Genomic DNA, 19,090 nt, shown 5'->3' with positions numbered 1-19,090 from the left:
ATCTTTATGATGCACGTACACAACCATTATTCAGGGTTCTCTTTGCTTATTGTCTCATCTTTGGGGATACCTAAGCTTTGTTTTCAGTCCAAACTCCAAAACAACGTCTTCATTACATCCATATATAGCGTTCTGTCTAAAAGATTCCATATCACAATCAGTCAAGTACCGGGCGGACACGTATCTCAAGAAGTCGTATTGGACGAGAAGGTGCTTAATTTCCATCCATAACAACACCCACCTTGAACATGTACCATTGAATGATAAAATCATTCCCAGTTTTCTAATATATAGTCCCATGAAACGATGATTACTACACCCTCTGTTCCGAATTATTTGTCTTAGATTTGTCTAGATACGGAGGTACCTAGCATTAAAATGAGTCTAGATACATCCGTATCTAGACAAATCCAAGACAAGTAATTTGGAACGGAGAGAATAATATGAATCAAAACTCTCGCCTTCTATTACCTCGGATGACAACCTCCAATCACTTCTTGGTAACTTCGAACTCAAGCTGCATGATACACCCACACCCACGTAAGAGAATGGATCTCAGAGTAAAAGTTAGCTGGCTGCTAAACAAAAATGTGAAAGCCCAGTTTACGCAACCATGGTCAGCTAGCTAAGTCGTTCATAATTTCTCAAAAAATGCTAAATCGTACATAAATGGTTTGGCAAGCTGGGTTTATAAAAATAGTTCAACATAACAATAGAAATAATTTAGTAAAGTAGGGTAATTAATGACAACTACGTCAAGGTTCAGTGGTTTAAAAACCGAATGTAAGAGATGACCATCGCAAAGAAAGCAAGCAAGAATCAGACACGAAAAAAAACACTAGTCAAAATTATAAAAAGTCTCAGATCTTCCATTCAAGGAGGCACATCCTAGTAGAACATGAATCTAATAAAAATCACTAGCTAATAGTCACTACACCACCCTAGAAAAATGAACTTACTGAATCATGTTTATTCACTGTAGCATTCCTGAACCTCACCGTACACGCGCTTTCTGTCATAGAGATTGTGGACTGGAATCTACGAGGAACAAAGCAAAATATTTGTAAATGAAAAGAAGGTTCTTTTAAATAATAAATTCCATAGTGGATATTCAGTTGTTGTATACAACCTAGACATACCTGCAGGTCCAGAATCGGATCAAGTTCCTTTTCCAGAAACTGCCAACTAATTTCAAGAAGATTGTCTTCAAACTGCTCCCAAATTGACCGAATTAGCTACAATTGACCATATTATCTAAATGAACTGATTTTATATAGAGTTAAAGGATGTACACCTCAGATAAAGTTGTACCAAGCTCCAATGACATCACATCTATGACATCTCCTCTTCTAATGCCCATATTTTGAGCGGTAGAGTTATGAAGCACCTATACAAACATTAGAGTTAAGTAGATTACGCACCAAGATCAAGAACATGATTTATTTATTTTATTTTTGAGGAACAGCAGAAAATTGGTGAAAAAGCTTGATCACTTAAGTACCGACACAAGATATAAAAAATGGAAGGGAGAGGGGCTATATACATATTGAGTAATCAAACCTGATCTACAATGAAACCACTCTTGACATTGTGGCGGATAGATAGCTCATCTCGGCGATAAATATTGAGCATCCTTACTGCCTTCAAGTCCAGATCGAGCACCGGATGAATAATGCGACTGCAATAATGCTTTGCTTCATTAAGTAGCCAGTACTGGTATTTGGATCACTTTATACTTGCGGTGTTACTACACGGTATTATTGTTACAGTTTTATCTCATAACTAATGTTCACAAGGATTTAACAAGGCAAATAAGAGTATGGACGGCCAGGGGACACATATAGCATTTGATAACCGTAGTTTCTAAAGAAGCTTATTGTGTAAAATGGATTAGATGAGAAGTACTGTTTAATTAGGATAGTGACGAGAGAGAGGCAAGTTGATTCAGCACAGATATAGAGAACCAATAGCTGAGTGATGAAGAAACAAAGTTGGGATTCAATTATCTCTTCACAATATGCTTAATTAGTTTTGGGCCACTAGTTAGTAATAGTACAAAGGGAGTCCTAGTAATGTTTAAGTCTGCTTGTCTTAGTTCTGTGATGAATAATCTATTACCTATTTGTACTTCTCCTCTATCCCTCTAATTCTTCATTCCGCCCCCTTGCCCCAGCAACTAAGGCACTTGTCATTGCAGTGTGGCCCTGGCCAGTGGTAAATCATCTCTGCAAGCTAAATCCGTAGGCAAACCAGACTGCACACCTGTGGTAACCAATTATTAATGTGGCAACTTCTAATGGTCAAACTTAAAATTTAAGCTTAAGTTAGGCCGGTAGACTTTAAGTTAGTGTTCATCATGTGAGACCTTTTACACATTTAGAGAGATATATGGCCAGTCAGCTGACCTGCTAGCATCTAGCTAGCACCTTTGTAAACACTAACTACAAGATTTATTCAACTAAAATCTCTCAATAATGACAGGATTGTGGTACAAATAAAACTGAACTTACCCAAAGCGATACCACATTTTAATACACTTCATCATTGTAGAGATAGAAACAATGGCAGTTCCACTGAAACGATTAGCCATCATTATTCCTATAACCTGGCCATGTTTGTCGATTACAGGCCCACCAGTGCAAACCTACAACACAAACATAATATGGAATTAATCATGGAGATACTATCTTTTATCGCGAATACGCAAAGCTTGCGTATCATTCATTAAAAGGAGGATAGTAGAGTTACATGAGTGGGGGTGGGAGCGCTAGGATACTACGTACACAAGATAGGCGAAGATCCTAGTGCCAGCATGAGGGAAAGTGGGTTTGCTCAGCCCCAAACGCTCATAGGTGGCTACGGTGTGAGGGTGGCGAGGCCATTGGCCCCCGCCTTGGCCCAGGAGCGTGCTTCCTCCTTGATGTCGTGGAGAAGTTGAGAGGCGGAGGGGGGGATGCCGTCGAAGACGCAGGAGTTTCGGTGTTTCCAGATGAGCCATGCAACCAGGAGTATGAGCAAGGCGATCCCCTTTCGATTCGCTGCCGGCGCCGCGGATGTCGTATCGTGCCACCAGTCCAAGAAGCGGACATTGGGAGTTGGTGCAGGGGCGTGAGGTAGCACCAAGTGAAGCAGGCATGCCAAACCTAACGCGAGAATGGGCAGCCAACAAGGATGTGCTCCATAGTCTCCATCGCCTGGTCGCAGAAAAGACATGCGGCGTGATGCGGGAGACCATACCGAGCCAGGCGAGCCGCCGTCCAACATCTGTCTTGGAGGGCAAGCTAGGCGAAGAACTTCACCCGCAAGGGCGCCCAGCTCCGCCAGGTGAGCCTCCAGTGCGGATCGCGCATGGAACCAGCGAATAGGGCCTTGTAGCAAGATTTGGCGGAGTAAATCCTGCTGTCAGTCCAGCGCCAAAGGAGACGGCCCGGCTAGTCGGAGAGCGCGAGTAACTGCAGGCGGCGCCAAAGCTTGACGAACTCGGCTGTGGCAAGTGGCGTCAGAGCCGCCTGGATGTGCCTGATCCAGGCTCGCTCGGCAAGTCCGTTGGCCACAGTGCAGGTCCGGCGACGCCGGAGGGGAACGAGCGGGACGAGATGGGGCGCAACATCCGCGACGGATTGGCCATCAAGCCAATGGTCTTCCCAGAAAAGACAAGAGTGACCATCCCCAAGGCGCCAGTATGTGGATGCGCGAAATATGGCGCTGACCTCTGGATTGTTAGGTAGTTGAAGGTGAATCCACGGGCGGGAGGGATTGGTGCGTTGAAGCCACTGCCAGCGCGTTCGAAGCGCTATACCAAAGCGATGCAGATCCAGGACGCCAAGGCCTCCGTACCCGAGCGGCCTACACACCCGCTGCCAATCATGGAGATACTATATATATGTAGTTAAATATGAAGATAAAACAAAAAATTATAGAGCATTAAAACATTATTTTACCACAGGGCTACCAGCTCTGGAGAAGAGATAATGGTTCTGCCCTGCAAATGGTTGCTCCAACCCTAAAATTGAACCACTTCTCACAATGAGATGATAATCTTTGTCTCTGCCCAAGAAAAAGACTTGTTGATCATAATTTGGTCGAGATCCAAACGAGGCTGGCATCAAAGTATGCTCAGTTACGATTTGTAACAGAGCAACTTGATAATGTTTGTTGAAGAATAAGAATCGTGCCTCCACTTTGGTATCGTTTGACAGATGAACAAACACCTGAAATACAAAATGGGCAACATTACTTATAGTAACCGTAACAGGACACGAGAAAGGTGTGGCTACACTCGGGTATTACACTACACCCAAGTTAACAAAAAAAAAAGAAAAAAACGCATATGGGTCCAAAAATTCTGATTCCTTACTACATCAAACATGATGTTACAGTAGTCTTCCTTTTGTGCCATACGAGTGTATATATAGGACAAAAGGGATGATATGGGTCGTAAACATTTACAAGAAGCACTGTCAATTGATGTTACAGTAATCAATCACCTTTAGCTTGCGATGCCGCTGGGTGGCGCGGTACTACCGCAGGGACCTAGACAGAACAAGGAAGAGAGGAGAGATCTCTTCAATGGAAAGGAAATGCTCGGAGGGTGAGAAGCTGATGTGTACATGATGATTCCACCCATGCAAAACCCCAGCGGACCCTCTCTTGATAGTACGGTGCCCTCTACGCAACTAGTCCACCGAGAAAGAAACGAAAGAGCTACACCGTCTTGAAATACATTCCGAGGGGAAGAAGGCATCTCGTGCCAGGGGAGAATCTGTGAATTATTCAAAGCACAAGATTAGTCCGCAAACATGTTGTCATCAATCACCAAAACTACCTTGAGAGAGATATGCCGTAACAATCTCCCCCTTTTTGGTGGATTGATGACAACTAGGGATTTGCGCAAGGAAAAGAAATAAAACGAAGAAAGCTAAGAACTACAAAATATAGACGGGCTCCCCCAGAATGTGTGCATTAAGAGATGGCACGACACACACATTCGGATCAACACTCCCCCTATATTTTATAGTCCAACAATACTAAGCACAAGATATATGAGAGAAGTGAATAAACAGGACAAGCATGCATCTCACAATAAACTACAGAATTCTGAAATGACATAAGTAAGAAGGTAATGATAGGGAGCATATGTCTCACACCATATGTCTAGAACTTAGGTCTTACACCAAACCAAACCAAAGAAGGACGCCGAGAGAACACACAAGAAACCACAAGACGACTCAAAGCACGACACAAGAAGCAAATCCCTACATCTCTCCCCCTTTGGCAGCGAGACACCAAAAAGGGCATAGAGTAACACTACGACTCCAGGTGATGGGAGGAGGAAGATCTCAAACATCACATCTCTGCATCTTCATCGTGGGTCGAAAACTGCTCGGCATCGGAGTCGGTCCAGTGGCAATTCTGATGAATCCAGTCCTCCTCTTCAGTGATCTGACCCTCAGACCCACTGGCAACTGTTGCTCCCATCTGACGCATGAGCTCCTTGTGGCGCGTCCTGGCATGCTTCTCCGCCACATGAGTCATGTACTGACCATGAGACTCCATGCAGAAAAGCTTCTTCATCTTGCGCTTAAGCTTCTGTGCCCACGACGGTTCTGCACTAGAGGGGCCAAAGTTCTCCTCATGAGCATCAGTAGCAGCCTCACCCTCGGTCCCCATGGCATTAGCAGCAGCAGACGGACCCCCTGTGGCAGCAGTAGCAGATGGACCCCCTGTGTGAGGCGCTGTCTAGTTGTCCTTCTTCCTCAGACACTTGATCTCATGAGAAACCAAGTCTCCAGTCTCTAGCAGCACTCTGGGATAAGTCTGTGCCCAGGCCCTCTCAATGAGCCTCATGATGAATGGACCATAGATAGGACACTTGCGCTCAGACACGGCAGATAGAAGTTCAGACCACATGACATGAGAGATATCCAGGCTCTCGCCAGTGCTTGCTTCCTTCTCATGCTGACAGAATAGGAGCATGTCCACGAGGTAAGAGTGGACCATATCCAGATTCCCGATCCGAGGGAAGAGAGTCTCACGGAATATGCGATGAAGAATGTCCAGATACGGAGACGACTCATAGGTCTTTTTCTCAGTTACTGGGTGAACCTTCACAGTGCAGTAGGGCCAAAGAGCTTGCTTGTGAGTGGATGTAGCATTGCGGTGAGGACGGAAACCGACAGGAGTCTCAAGCCCGTTATCCACCACATCAAGTAACCCCATGAACGCCTGCCACTTGACGGAAAGCAGCTTGCCATTGGTCATCCATGTTAGAGTCCTGTCGACATCCGTCCCAATATGGATGGTGGCATAGAATTGAGCCACCAAATCCGCATCGAAATCCTTGTTGAATTGCATGATCCTGAGAATGTTCAACTGAGTGCACATCTGAAGGGCTTCGCCAAAGTACTCTGGGTCCTTCTCCATAGCATCAGTGTCAATGGAGCGAACATCAACAAAAAGATTCTTCTTGGCCTTGATCACATCAAAGTAGATGGCAAACTAAAAACGGTTCCAGAACGGGCAGTTGACCAAAGTGGGTTCTTGGTCCACCGCATAGGGGTTGCGGCGACGCTTCTCCCAAAACTCCTTGTTGGTCATCTCAGCCACAGTCTTCCCTTTTGGCTTGTTGGCGGCTCGCTTCGATTGCTGAGGAGGTGGAGGAACACTTGCAGATGCACTTGCTGGAGGCGGTTGGGTGCTCGAGGAACCACCGGCTGGCTCTGAGGTGCGGTAGCATTTTGATGTGGCACGCCCGGGGTTGATACGGCGACCTTGCTGCCCGGAAAGGTCATCACCTGGAGCCAAACACAAGAACACGCAAAACAACCAGAAAGAACGAGCATAAGCCAACAAACTCAACAAAAAGATCAAGGTAAGGCAGGAAAATGATGGAAATTGGCATGCAGTGGTAGTACCGTGACCTGCCCGCGGTAGTACCGCCCCAAGCGGTAGTACCGCCCCAAAGGGAGAGGTAGTACCGCTCTAGGTCAAGCGATAGTACCGCTCCAAAGAGAGCGGTAGTACTGCTTGAGGCGGAGAAACAACAGTTTCTTAGCACGAGGCGGTGAAACAGCGGGTTCGTACTACCGTGGTCAGATCCGGCACTACCGGCCTACCAAATTCAAAAATAATCCTACCAAACTCTAATCGAGATAGTCTAGTTGCCTTCTCCAACCAACTCAAGCCTAGATTTAGCCAAAAATCTAGAGATGCAACCACCATTGCCCCTATGAAACAAGAACTGAAAAAGAGACAAAATGAAAGAAGGAACGGGGGCAATACCGGCATCCATGGCAAGAGGACGAGGTGGGGATCGACTCCACCAAAGGAAATGGAGAGGGACGCCCCGGAGACGGAGATCCGCCGGAGCCCTCCCGCGGCGAGTGGAGGCTGGAGAGAGGAAGAGAAAAGAGGGGCGAAGTGAATGGGTATGGGGGAGAAGAAACCTCCCCCAGCCCCGACTTAACCCCCTGTTCTCGTCCCCCAGCGGTAGTACCGTGCTGGGGGGCGGTAGTACCGCTTACGAGCGGTAGTACCGTGCACCACCAGCGGTAGTACCGCCCAGCACGCCACGGCAACTAAACAAACACGGCTTTAACTCGACGAAACGACAAAAAACGGCAAGAGACCAAGACACACCTCTTCAAAAGAGGGCGGTGGCCGAGGCCACCTATGTTTGAGTCAAAAAGGTATGGCACCGCGAAGATTTTAACCTTGGGCCCATGACCAAAACTCGTCTTTGAAGCACAAGTGCCATCAACAATGGCTAAAGTGAAAGACTTGATCAATTTATGCATAATGGGGGAGGGAGAGTTCATTGAGAGAACAACACTCCCCCTATGTCCATGCCTACACCTAAACTAGACAACAAATTGAGTGTGGTAGGGTGTGCACGGGTTCAAGCCACATTGCTCGAATCAATGATATTTAGCTCATGCCTTAACTCGCGAAATCTTGCTTCATCCAAGGGCTTCGTGAAAATATCTGCAAGGTTGTCATGAGTGTTGACATAGTTGAGCTCGATCTCTCCTCGCCTAATGTGATCCCGGATGAAGTGATACCGAATCTCAATATGCTTCGTCTTGAAGTGTTGCACTAGGTTGAGAGAAATCTTGATGGCACTTTCATTGTCACACCAAAGAGGCACTTTCTCACACGTGACATCGTAATCCTTTAAAGTTTGCCTCATCCATAGAAGTTGTGCACAACAACTACCGGGGGCAACATACTCCGCCTCAGTGGACGAGAAAGACACACAACTTTGCTTTTTGGAAGACCAACTTACCAAAGAGCAACCAAGGAATTGGCACCCTCCGGAAGTGGACTTCCTATCCACTTTGTCTCCCGCCCAATCGGAATCCGAGTACCCTACAAGCTTGAAGTTTGATCCTCTTGGGTACCATAAGCCAAAGTTTGGGGTATGAGCCAAATATCGAAAGATTCGTTTGACCGTCACATAGTGACTTTCCTTAGGTGCAGCTTGAAACCGTGCACAAATTCCCACACTCAACATGATGTCCGGTCTAGATGCACAAAGGTAAATCAAGGATCCAATCATGGAATGATATACCTTTTGATCCACCACTTTACCATTGGGATCTAAGTCAAGTTGGCACTTGGTGGGCATTGGAGTGGAGGCCGGCTTGACGTCACTTAGCTTGAATCTCTTGAGCATGTCTTGAGTGTACTTGGATTGATTGATCAAGGTTCCTTCTCTTCTTTGCTTCACTTCGAACCCTAGAAAGAACTTCAACTCTCCCATGGAGGACATCTCGAACGTAGTCGATACCCTCGACTTGGGAGTAGCCTTGTGCTACCAAACGAGCCTTGTTGCGAATGATAATCCCATGGGCATCTTGCTTGTTCTTGAATATCCACTTGGTTCCAGTGACATTGTGGTTCCCCGTTGGCCTTGGTACCAATCTCCACACTTTGTTGCGCTCGAAGTTGTTGAGTTCTTCGTGCATGGCATTGAGCCAATCCGGATCTTCTAGCGCCTCATTGACCTTGGCGGCACGACGCTCTAATTCCTCCTCGGTGGTGAGTTGAGGAGCGGTTACTTGATCATGTTGAGCGCCGTCATGAACTTGTTCTTGATCTTGAACTTGCTCGGGGGAGAGAACTTGACCTTGGGCATCACTTGGTGTGTCAACACCGTCTTGAGTATGATCTTTCCCTTGGTCTTGTTCATGAGGTTGAGGGCCTTCACTTTGTTCTTCGGAAGCGTGTGGGCTATGGGTTGGTGATGGCTCCACTTGAGTGGAGCATTGTCCTTCTCCTTCGGCCATAAGGGGTTCCTCAATGGGTAGGATGAAACCAACACCCATTCTTCTTATGGCTTGAGGAGGAATTTCATCACCTACATCACAAGTGCCACTTTGCTCCACTTGGGAGCCGTTATTCTCATCAAACTCCACGTTACACGTCTCCTCAATAAGTCCCGTGGATTTATTGAGGACACGGTAAGCATGAGAGTTTGTAGCATAACCAACAAATATGCCCTCATAAGCTCTAGCCTAAAATTTAGACAATCGAACACCTTTCTTGAAAATGAAACACTTACACCCGAATACCCGGAAGTACTTGAGGTTGGGCTTGTTACCGGTGAGTATCTCATATGGAGTCTTGTTCAAGCCCTTGCGGAGGTAGAGCCGATTGGATGCATGACACGCGGTGTTGATGGCTTCGGCCCAAAAGTTGTACGGAGACTTGAACTCCACCATCATGGTCCTTGCCGCATCCATCAACGTTTGGTTCTTCCTCTCCGCAACACCGTTTTGTTGAGGGGTGTATGGTACGGAATATTGATGCTTGATTCCCTCATCACTAAGAAATTTATCCAAGGTGTAGTTCTTGAACTCGGTGCCGTTGTCACTTCTTATTGTCAAGATCTTTGCATTGTGTTGACGTTGTGCTTCATTTGCAAAGTCAATGACGGTTTGTTGGGTGTCGCTCTTCCTCTTGAAAAAATACACCCACGTGTACCTTGAGTAGTCATCCACAATCACCAAGCAATACTTCCTACCTCCAAGACTATCGAAGGATGGGGGCCCAAAAAGATCCATGTGAAGGAGCTCCAAGGGCCTCTTTGAATAAATGATAGTCGTGGGAGGGTGAGCCTTCTCATGTAGCTTTCCTTCGATACAGGCACTGCAAGCACGGTCTTTAACAAAACTAACATTCGTTAGTCCACGGACATGGTCTCCCTTGAGGAGACTTTGCAAAGATCTCATATTGACATGGGCTAAACGGCGATGCCAAAGCCATCCCACATCAACTTTAGCCATTAGGCATGTCGCGGTCTTAGTGGGTCGCTCCGAAAAGTTAATCACATATAGACCATTCTCGACATGCCCAACAAAAGCTACTTTAAGAGTCTTGCTCCACAAGAGGGCCACGGTATCGATATCAAAGAAAGTGGCAAAGCTCATGATTGCAAGTTGACGAACGGAAAGTAAATTGTATGCAAGGGACTCAACAAGCATGACCTTCTCGATCGTGAGATCATGAGAGATGACCACCTTGCCAAGTCCCAATACCTTAGAGGATGAGGCGTCACCCCACTCGACATTGGTGGGCATAGATGGAACTTTGTGCACGTCCACCACCAAGTCCTTGCTTCCGGTCATATGATTTGTAGCTCCGCTATCGAGCAACCATGATCCACCACCGGAAGCAAACACCTACAAGAGATCAATGCTTGGTTTTAGGTACCCATTTTGTAATGGGTCCTTTGATGTTAGTAACAAGGGTCTTAGGAACCCAAATAGACCATTCAATGTACTCATGAAGAGAACCAACAAATTTGGCATAAACATGCCCATCACTAGCACGGCATAACACATAAGAAGGATTAAAATCGCCGGCTTTGTTGGGAGGGGTGACATTGCCCTTCTTGACATTGTTCTTCTTCTTCTCCTTGGGGGCACTCTCTCCCTCCTTCACAAAGGTTTGCATGAGGGGAGGAGGTCGTTTGGTCTTGTCATTCTTCTTCTTGTTCTTGGAGTCGGGCACGTACCCAACCCCTTCCTTGGCCACACCTCCCTTTTGGTTGATCAAGAGATCGTTGAGGCTCTTCTTGCCTTGTATGCAAGTCGCAAGACCTCTCTCAAGTTGCTCCTTCAACTTAGCATTTTCCTCAACTAGATGTATATGCTCACAACACGGGTTAGTAGCATTTGCATTATCAATTAAAACCATATGAGGAAAAGTTGCTTTCTCCTTAGTTAGCTTCACTTGGAGTTGATCATGAGACTCCTTGAGACTAGCGTGAATACCCTTCAAGGCCTTGTGGGCCTTGTCAAGTATATCAAACTCCTCTTTGAGTCTAGCAAGATCAACCCCGAGTTTGGCCTTCTCGGAATTTAGCACATGAGAAACAATGAGGGCATGATCATAATCTTTCTTTAACTTAGCATGATCAAGGTTGTGTGACTCCTCAAGAGCCAAACGAAGACCACGCTCTTCCTCAAGAGCATTGGAAAGATCCGAAATCTCATCGGCATAGTCACGACTATGCCCTTCCATCTTAGAGATGGTGTCTTCGTGAGCCTCGATCATGTCATTGGCCTCACCAAGTTGTTCCAAGAGAGCAACAAAGTGCTTCTTGGATTTTCCCTTGAGTTTGCCCATAAAGGCCTCAAACTCGTTAGCCTCCACATTAGCTCCCTCAATTTCATTAATGCTATCCATTGGGGAAGGATGATTAATGATGGTAGTTTTGATGTTGGAGGTTACCTTGTTGGTGGCTTTAGCCATGAGGCACTTGGCGGTGATGCTCTCGTTGGGTGAGTCGAAGAGAGACACCCGTGACGTTGTTGCAATGGCGACGGAGGCCATGGCAACTGACTCATCATTTTCATCATCGTCATCATCCTCATTGTACTCTTCTTGCACCACCAAAGCCTTGGGAGGAGTCTTCTTGGTGAAGTTGTTCTTGTTGGGGAACGACTTGGCCTTGTCCTTTTGGATGAATTTGCCACCATTGTCTTCCCTCTTCTCATACGGGCATTCCGCAACGAAATGACTCACGTTGCCGCAATTGTAGCAAGTCCTTACACGTTGCTTGCCCCTTGTGCCACTCGAGTTGTTTTTGCTAAAGTTTGGCCTCGAGTTTATCTTGCTCCAAAATTGCCTTGAAGCAAGTGCCATGTGTTCATGATATGCATACTTCGTATCTTCGGGGTTGCTCTCCTCTTCTCCCTCTTCTTCTTCTTCCACGGTGAGCTTGGCCTTCAATGCAAGGTTAGGCTTCTTTGCCCGTTGAGAACGGAGCACCGCATTGTCGGCGGTCTTGTCCAAAATGTTCATGGCAACAAACTCATCCAACACTTCGCTTGAGGTCAAAGTGTGGAAGTCCGGTCTTTGACGAATGACGGAGGACATGGCCTTGTGGTAGGGCATCATTGCCTTGAGGAATTTGCGCTTGATCCAATTGTCATCCATGTCCTTGCTCCCGTGATCTCGCAGTGAGACCGCGAGTTTGGTTACTCTCCGATAAAGCTCACGAGGTTCTTCATCTTCCTTCATTGCAAACTCATCAGCCTCATCTTGTACCACTTCATAGTTGGAGCGTTGAATGCTTGCGCTTCCCCGGTAGAGAGACACGACACAATGCCATGCATCTTTGGGCAAGGCGAAGGGACGAAGATGAGGTAGGTCTTCGGGTGGAATTGCATCTTGGATGATGAAGAGAGCATTCTCATTGAATTGATTGTCCGCGGCTTCTCGAGGAGTGAAGTTGCTTGGATCATGTGGATAGAAACCTTCTTCAATGATTCTCCAAAGGTTAGTGTTCACATGATTTAAATGACGTTTAAAGCGGTAAACCCAAGAATCAAAATCCTCATTTTTCACAATCTTAGGGGGAGGACCGGCATGATTCAAATGAGTGGAAGGAACCGGTCCACCATAAACAAGTGGTGGTTCCACATGGGCAAAGATGCCGGTGCCGTTCTTGCCACTAGAAGAAGGAGCCTTTTCACTACTAGCTTCCCCCTTGTCGGGGATAGCATCCGTCACCTTGTTGGCGGGATCAACCACTTTCAATGGTGCGGTGGATAGTTTAAGCCCCTCAAGAAATTTAGTAAACATGCTTTCAACTTCGGTCGTCATGGAGGTTTTCAATGTCTCCAAGGCCACATTGAACTCCTCACGAGAGTGTTGGGGAACGTAGCAGAAATTCAAAATTTTCCTACGTGTCACCAAGATCTATCTATGGAGAGACCAGCAACGAGTAGAAAGAGAGTGAATCTACATACCCTTGTAGATCGCTAAGCGGAAGCGTTCAAGTGAACGGGGTTGATGAAGTCGTACTCGTCGTGATTCAAATCACCGATGATCAAGTGCCGAACGCACGACACCTCCGCGTTCACCACACGTACAGCCGGCGACGTATCCCACGCCTTGATCCAGCAAGGAGAGAGGGAGAGGTTGAGGAAGACTCCATCCAGCAGCAGCACAACGGCGTGGTGGTGGTGGAGGAGCGTGGCAATCCTGCAGGGCTTCGCCAAGCACCACGGGAGAAGAGGAGTACTTGGGAGAGGGGGAGGGCTGCGCCAGAACTTCGTCTCCAGCTCCCATGCGTCTCCCCACTATATATAGGGGTGGAGGGGCTGGTTTCTTGCCCTCCAAGTCCATTGGGGCGTTGGCCAAGGTGGGAGGAAAGAAATCCCATCATTTCCTTCCCCACCGATTGTTATCCCCCCTTTTTAGCGATCTTGATCTTATCCCTTCGGGATATGATCTTATTCCTTCTAAGGGGGGATCTTGGTGCGCCTTGACCAGGGGTGTGGGGCCTTGCCCCCACTACCCACGTTCATGTGGGTCCCCCATGCAGGTGGGCCCCACTCCGGAACCTTCTAGAACCTTCCCGGTACAATACCAAAAAAACCTGAACATTTTCCGGTGGCCAAAATAGGACTTCCCATATATAAATCTTTACCTCCGGACCATTCCGGAACTCCTCGTGACGTCCGGGATCTCATCCGGGACTCCGAACAACATTCGGTAACCACATACAAACTTCCTTTATAAACCTAGCGTCATCGAACCTTAAGTGTGTAGACCCTACGGGTTCGGGAGACATGTAGACATGACCGAGACGTTCTCCGGTCAATAACCAACAGCGGGATCTGGATACCCATGTTGGCTCCCACATGTTCCACGATGATCTCATCGGATGAACCACGATGTCAAGGACTCAGTCGATCCCGTATACAATTCCCTTTGTCTAGCGGTATGTTACTTGCCCGAGATTCGATCGTCGGTATCCAATACCTTGTTCAATATCGTTACCGGCAAGTCACTTTACTCGTTCCGTAACACATCATCCCGTGATCAACTCCTTGGTCACATTGCGCATATGATGATGTCCTACCGAGTGGGCCCAGAGATACCTCTCCGTTTACACGGAGTGACAAATCCCAGTCTCGATCCGCATAAAACAATAGATACTTTCGGAGATACCTGTAGTGCACCTTTATAGTCACCCAGTTACGTTGTGACGTTTGATACACCCAAAGCACTCCTATGGTATCCAGGAGTTACACGCTCTCATGGTCAAAGGAAGAGATACTTGACATTGGCAAAGCTCTAGCAAACGAACTACACGATCTTTGTGCTATGCTTAGGATTGGGTCTTGTCCATCACATCATTCTCCTAATGATGTGATCCCGTTATCAACGACATCCAATGTCCATAGCCAGGAAACCATGACTATCTGTTGATCACAACGAGCTAGTCAACTAGAGGCTCACTAGGGACATATTGTGATCTATGTATTCACACGTGTATTACGATTTCCGGATAATATAGTTATAGCATGAATAAAAGACTATTATCATGAACAAAGAAATATAATAATAACTTATTTATTATTGCCTCTAGGGCATATTTCCAACAGTCTCCCACTTGCACTAGAGTCAATAATCTAGTTCACATCACCATGTGATTAACACTGATAGGTCACATCACCATGTGACCAACATCCAAAGAGTTTTGGGTTTGATCATGTTGCTTGTGAGAGAGGTTTTAGTCAACGGGTCTGAACCTTTCAGATCCGTGTGTGCTTTACAAATCTCTATGTCATCTCCTAGATGCAGCTACCACGCTCTATTTGGAGCTATTCCAAATAACTGTTCCACTGGAGCTATTCTAAATTGTTGCCCCATAATACGTATCCGGTATCTCTACTTGGAGCTATCCGGATAGGTGTTAAGCTTGCATCGACGTAACCTTTACGACGAACTCTTTTACCACCTCCATAATCGAGAAAATTCCTTAGTCCACTAGTTACTAAGGATAACTTTGACCGCTGTCTGTGATCCATTCTTGGATCACTCTTGTACCCCTTGACTAACTCATGGCAAGGCACACTTCAGGTGCGGTACACAGCATAGCATACTATAGAGCCTATGTCTTAAGCATAGGAGACGACCTTCGTCCTTTCTCTCTATTCTGCCGTGGTCGAGCTTTAAGTCTTAAATTCGTACCTTACAACTCAGGCAAGAACTCCTTCTTTGACTGGTCCATCTTGAACACCTTCAAGATCATGTCAAGGTATGTGCTCATTTGAAAGTATTATTAAGCATTTTGATCTATCCTTATAGATCTTGATGCTCAATGTTCAAGTAGCTTAATCCAGGCTTTCCATTGAAAAACACTTTCAAAATAACCCTATATGCTTTCCAGAAATTCTACGTCATTTCTGATCAACAATATGTCAACAACATATACTCATCATAAATTCTATAGTGCTCCCACTCACTTCTTTGGAAATACAAGTTTCTCATAAACTTTGTACAAACCCAAAATCTTTGATCATCATCAAAGCATACATTCCAACTCCGGGATGCTCACTCCAGTCCTTAGAAGGATTGCTGGAGCTTTGCATACTTATTAGCATCTTTCGGGATTGACAAAACCTTCCGGTTGTATCACATACAACCTTTCCTCAAGAAAATCGTCGAGGAAACAATGTTCTGACATCCTATCTGCAAGATTTCATAAATAATGCAGTAATCGCTAATATAATTCCAACAGACTCTTAGCATCGCTACGAGTGAGAAAATCTCATCGTAGTCAACTCCTTGAACTTGTCGGAAAACATCTTAACAACAAGTCGAGCTTTCTTAATGGTGACATTTACCATCATTGTCCGTCTTCCTTTTGAAATCCATCTGTACTCATTAGCCTTACGACCATCGAGCCGTTCTGCCAAAGTCTACACTTTGTTTTCATACATGGATCCTCTCTCGGATTTTATGGCCTCAAGCCATTTATCGGAATCCGGGCCCACCATCGCTTCTCCATAGCTCGTAGTTTCATTGTTGTCTAGCAACATGACTTCCAAGACAGGATTACCGTACTACTCTGAAGTAGTACGTATCCTTGTCACCCTACGAGGTACGGCAGTGATTTGATCCGAAACTTCATGATCAATATCATAAGCTTCCACTTCAATTGGTGTAGGTGCCACGGGAACAACTTCCTGTGCCCTGCTACACACTGGTTGAAGTGATGGTTCAATAACCTCATCAAGTCTCCACCATCCTCCCACTCAACTCTTTCGAGAGAAACCTTTCCTCGAGAAAGGACCCGATTCTAGAAACAATTCATATTGCTTTCGGATCTGAATTAGGAGGTATACCCAACTGTTTTGGGTGTCCTATGAAGATGTATTTTATCCGCTTTGGGTTCGAGCTTATCAATCCTGAAACTTTTTCACATAAGCGTCACAGCCCCAAACTTTTAAGAAACGACAACTTAGGTTTCTCCAAACGGTGTCGTCTCAACGGAATTACGTGGTACCCTATTTAAAGTGAATGTGGTTGTCTCTAATGCCTAACCCATGAACGATAGTGGTAATTCGATAAGAGAAATCATGGTACGCATCATATCCAATAGGGTGCAACTATGATGTTCGGACATACCATCACACTATGGTGTTCCAGGTGGTATTAATTGTGAAACAATTTCCACAATGTCTTAATTGTGTGCCAAAACTCATAACTCAGATATTCATCTCTATGATCATATCATAGACATTTTATCCTCTTGTCACAATGATCTTCTACTTCACTCTGAAATTACTTGAACCATTCAATAATTCAGACTTGTGTTTCATCAAGAAAATATTCTCAACATCTACTTGAATCATCTGTGAAGTAAGAACATAACGATATTCACTGCATGCCTCCGCACTCATTGGACTGCACACATCAAAATGTGTTGCTTCCAACAAGTTGCTATCTTGTTCCACTTTACTGAAACCGAGGCTTTTCAGTCATCTTGCCTATGTGGTATGATTTGCATATCTCAAGTGATTCAAAATCAAGTGAGTTCAAACGGTCCATTTGCATGGAGTTTCTTCATGCATATATACCAATAGACATGGTTCGCATGTCTCAAACTTTTCAAAAACGAGTGAGTCCAAAGATCCATCAACATGGAGCTTCTTCATGCGTTTTATACCATTATGACTTACATGGCAGTGCCACAAGTAAGTGGTACTATCATTACTATCTTATATCTTTTGGCATGAACATGTGTATCACTACGATCGAGATTCAATAAACCATTCATTTTAGGTGTAAGACCATTGAAGGTATTATTCAAATAAACAGAGTAACCATTATTCTCCTTAAATGAATAACCGTATTGCGATAGACATAATCCAATCATGTCTATGCTCAACGCAAACACCAATCTCGATGGTAGAGGGAGCGTGTGATGCTTGATCATATCAACGTTGGAAACACTTCCAACACATATCGTCATCTCACGTTTAGCTAGTCTCCGTTTATTCCGTAGCTTTTATTTCGAGTTACTAACACTTAGCAACCGAACCGGTATCTAATACCCTGGTGCTACTAGGAGTACTAGTAAAGTACACATTAACATAATGTATATCCAATATACTTCTATCGACCTTGCCAGCCTTCTCATCTACCAAGTATCTAGGGTAATGCTGCTCCAGTGGTTGTTCCCCTTATTACAGAAGCACTTAGTCTCGGGTTTGGGTTCAACCTTGGGTTTCTTCACTAGAGCAGCAGCTGAATTGCCGTTTCATGAAGTATCCCTTTGTTCCCTTGCCCTTCTTGAAACTAGTGGTTTCACCAACCATCAATAATTGATGCTCCTTCTTGATTTCTACTTTCGCGGTGTCAAACATCATGAATATTTCAAGGATCATCATATCTATCCCTGATATGTTATAGTTAATCACGAAGCTCTAGCAGCTTGGTGGCAATGACTTTGGGGAAACATCACTATCTCATCTGGAGGATCAACTCCCACTCGATTCAAGTGATTGTTGTGCTCAGACAATCTGAGCACAAGCTCAACGATTGAGCTTTTCTCCCTTAGTTTGCAGGCTAAGAAAATCGTCGGAGGTCTTATACCTCTTGACGTGGGCACGAGCCTGAAATCCCAATTTCAGCCCTCGAAACATCTCATATGTTCCACGACATTTCGAAAACGTCTTTGGTGCCTCAACTCTAAACCGTTTAACTGAACTATCACGTAGTTATCAAAACGTGTATGTCCGATGTTCACAACATCCACAGACGAGGTTTGGGGTTCAGCACACGGAGCGGTGCATTAAGGACATAAGCTTTCTACTGTCCTCATAATCGCTACTGTCAACTTTCAACTATATTTTCTCTAGGAACATGTCTAAAACAGTAGAACTAAAGCGCGAGCTACGACATAATTTGCAAAAGGTCTTTTGACTATGTTCAAGATAATTAAGTTCATCTTATGAACTCCCACTCAGATAGACATCCCTCTGGTCATCTAAGTGATTACATGATCCGAGTCAACTAGGCCGTGTTCGATCATCACGTGAGATGGACTAGTCATCATCGGTGAACATCTTCATGTTGATCGTATCTGCTATACGACTCATGCTCGACCTTTCGGTCTCCGTGTTCCGAGGCCATGTCTGCACATGCTAGGCTCGTCAAGTTAACCCTAAGTGTTTTCGCTGTGTAAAACTGTCTTACACCCGTTGTATGTGAACATAAGAATCCATCACCCCCGATCATCACGTGGTGCTTAGAAGCGACGAACTGTAGCAACGGTGCACAG

Source organism: Triticum dicoccoides, chromosome 5A, assembly GCF_002162155.2.
Source record: "Triticum dicoccoides isolate Atlit2015 ecotype Zavitan chromosome 5A, WEW_v2.0, whole genome shotgun sequence".
Taxonomy (NCBI): Eukaryota; Viridiplantae; Streptophyta; class Magnoliopsida; order Poales; family Poaceae; genus Triticum; species Triticum dicoccoides.
The sequence above is the reverse complement of the archived record's forward strand: the minus strand, read 5'-3'. Positions refer to the sequence as shown.